Genomic DNA, 3,699 nt, shown 5'->3' with positions numbered 1-3,699 from the left:
ACTCAATCCGATGTATAGCGACTCTGGCTCAGACTGGCTGAGCTACGGGACGGCTAGTGCGCGAGCCTTCCTCGGGGCACAGGGAGCTTCTGGCAGGGTTACCAGATGATTTCCACTGGATTATCATACGTGAACCTTAAAATTATCGTTTTTTAAACCAAAATTATCGTACACACTTTCAATATGATTATTAAGGAGTAACATATATAGCTTATTTCAAGGTATTTTAGTATAATTGCTTAATCAAACACACACACACATACATTGTATATACCCAAGGTATGTATCGTACATCGTACCGGACCCAAAATAATCGCGCATGTACGATAATTATCGTACGAATGGCAACCCTGGCTTCTGGAGTAGTGGAAGTTGTAGCAGGCGATCAGTGTGGAGGAAAGTGTGCGCGAGTGTAGAGTGTGTCGTGGCTTTCTCTGTGATCTTTACAGTCTCCCTCCTCTGCATTTTGTCTTGGGAATGTATAATGTGGATATTTGATCACCGTATTTTTGGTAAGTTTTTCAGTATGTTGGAAGTTGTTTTTTTCATATTAATTTTCCCAGGTGACCATAAAGTTTTATTTCTATGCTGTTAAACGTTTGCAGATGCCGGTAGCAATGTTATTGTTAATGTAAATAGTACCAAAATGTTTTATTTCGATGCACTTGTTAAACGTTTAGCAATGTTATTGTTAATGTAAATAGTACCAAAAAGTTTAATTTCTATGCACTTGTTAAACGTTTGCAGATGCCGGTAGCAATGTTATTGTTAATGTAAATAGTACCAAAAAGTTTTATTTCTATGCACTTGTTAAACGTTTGCAGATGTTTATTTCTATGCACTTGTTAAACGTTTGCAGATGCCGGTAGCAATGTAATTGTTAATGTAAATAGTACCAAAAAGTTTTATTTCTATGCACTTGTTAAACGTTTGCAGATGTTTATTTCTATGCACTTGTTAAACGTTTGCAGATGCCGGTAACAATAACAGCAATGTTATTGTTAATGTAAATAGTACCAAAAAGTTTGATTTCTATGCACTTGTTAAACGTTTGCAGATGTTTATTTCTGTGCACTTGTTAAACGTTTGCAGATGCCGGTAGCAATGTTATTGTTAATGTAAATAGTACCAAAAAGTTTTTATTTCTATGCACTTGTTAAACGTTTGCAGATGCCGGTAGCAATGTTATTGTTAATGTAAATAGTACCAAAAAGTTTTTATTTCTATGCACTTGTTAAACGTTTGCAGATGCCGGTAGCAATGTTATTGTTAATGTAAATAAGTCCTAATTGTTTTTTTTTTTTTTTCTTCTTTTTTTTGAAGAATGCGGTTAGTTAAGTTGAAAGTACATTGTTATAAATTACACGAACCCAAGAGAATAACATCGTTGATATTAAATGTATTTTAAGCCTTCAACATATAAAAGTCAGTTCATTGTTACCTTTTAGTAAGGCTTACCTGGTTTTATAATTAAATGCAAACACTTCCTTTATTAAAGCAAACGCCGTTGTTTGAAATGAAAACACAAGTGAATGATTATGAGAACCTGGTTTTTTTTTTTTTATTCTATGGATTGTAATAACTAATTTATATTTCTACGATGTTTTAATTGGTATGTTTGTGGAACTAGGTAAAACGTTTACAGTTATTATGATAATTGGTCATCGCTGATATTTATCATAGGCTTGTTATGTTTTGTGTAGTTAATTACACATATTTTAGGGCTGGTCTTATAATTTATACGATTGTTCTAGGTGTTTTTATACTTAAGTACAGTTTATCCTAATTTATTTTTGTATTTCTGCTTTTTTTTTTCCAGTGGTTAGACCCATCTATTTTACCTTTTCCCTTATTAATAACCAAAATAAAAAAGGTTAGCTTATCTTATTTATTTACTAAAATTTAACTAAAAGTTAAGTTGATTTCTTGTTTTAACTGTAATTGTTCCAGATAGGTTTTATTATTTTTATTAGCAATCATGTTATAGCAATTCCTTTATTAGCAAGGCTGTTATGACCAATCTCTATTAGCAACCCCTTTATTAGAAATCATTTATTTTCATATCCCATTAAACAACATTAGCTGTCTTCAGGCTCAGTGGTATTGTAGGTAGAGTTCGTGTTACATTGTAAGCTACTCTTGTTTTAGTCTTTGCGTTATTGCTGGTCACATTTACGCTTTTGATTTTCTTCATTCGTACAGTTGACATGTAGCCATTTATGTAAGTCATTATTTGGGGGAAATATGTATAAATAGACTCCACTTTCGTTATTATAGTTTAAATTAATTCCCCGCTCTTTCACCTAATACATAGGCCTATGCGCAAATTATTAATACATGTTCTTTACAAACTTATGTTAATATTTTATCATCCTTACATAGCTATACGCATCTAATTTGTATGCAAATGGCTTGGTCTTTTATTTCCATTTTATATGCGAATAATTACTCGGTTATGGACAGTTTAGTCGGAAGTGTGACCTCCCGAGGCTGCTCCGTCTACCTTTTAGACACGACGCGAACTGAAAGGGTTCATCTGTGTCGAGTTCGTTTAGACTTAATGTTGGCCTTTAATTTTACTTTATTGTTGAATTAGTGACTATTTCTAATAACATATTTTGTTTAGTGTTTGATAAGAAACTTTATTCGGGGAAGCCTAGCAATTTAAAGATTTGTTAGGTTTAAAGATTGGCATAATTTTTTTTTACACGGGTTTCATACAACCTTTATTTAATACCGGAAGATTGATCGTGTCAGTGATCTTTGTCTTGTTTTACCCTAAAGCCACATTATATGGGGCTGATGTGCGTATATATATAATATATATATATATATATATATATATATATATATATATATATTATATATATATATGTGTGTGTGTGTGTGTGTGTGTGTGTGTGTGTGTGTACACGTGTATGTATGTGTGTGAGTAGGTAGCAGGATGGCCAGGCCACCAGCCACCCGTTGAAATACTACCGCTAGAGAGTTATGGGGTCTTTTGATTGTCCAGACGTTACTACATTGGGTCCTTCTCTCTGGTTACGGTTCACTTTCCCTTTGTCTACACACACACGCACACACACACTAGTCTGGCCTATTCATTACATATTCTCCTGTCCTCTTACACACGACAACACTGAGATTACTAAACAATTCTTCTAAATCCATCGTTGTTCAATGGCCACTTTCCTCTAGGTAAGGGTAGAAGAGACTCTTTAGCTGTGGTAAGCAGCTCTTCTAGAGAAGGACACTCCAAAATCAAACCATTGTTCTCCAGTCTTGGGTAGTGCCATAGCCTCTGTACCCTGGTCTTCCACTGTCTTGGTTAGAGTTCTCTTGCTTGAGAGTACACTCGGGCACACTATTCTACCTTATTTCTCTTCTTCTTGTTTTGTTCAAGTTTTTCTTCACTGGGCTATTTTCCTGGTTGGAGCCCCTGGGCTTATAGCATTCTGCTTTTCCAACTAGGGTTGTAGCTTAGCAAGTAATATATATATATATATATATATATATATATATATATATATATATATATATATATATATATGTATGTATATATATTTATTATATATATATATATATATATATATATATATATATATATATATATATATATATATATATATATATTTAAATATATTTATATATATATATATATATATATATATATATATATATATATATATATATATATAT

General features: G+C 32.5%; 1 protein-coding gene across 1 annotated transcript in view; it reads left to right on the top strand.

Annotated features, from left to right (window-relative positions):
* Positions 1-373: 373 nt before the first annotated feature.
* LOC137632390 (repulsive guidance molecule B-like) overlaps positions 374-3,699 on the top strand; it is a 207,732-nt gene continuing 204,406 nt past the window's right edge. The window contains exon 1 of the mRNA XM_068364325.1: positions 374-512. The gene's annotated coding sequence lies outside the window, so the exon portion shown is untranslated. The remainder of the gene's footprint in view (positions 513-3,699) is intronic.

This window comes from Palaemon carinicauda, chromosome 41, assembly GCF_036898095.1.
Source record: "Palaemon carinicauda isolate YSFRI2023 chromosome 41, ASM3689809v2, whole genome shotgun sequence".
NCBI lineage: Eukaryota > Metazoa > Arthropoda > Malacostraca > Decapoda > Palaemonidae > Palaemon > Palaemon carinicauda.
The sequence above is the reverse complement of the archived record's forward strand: the minus strand, read 5'-3'. Positions and strand labels throughout refer to the sequence as shown.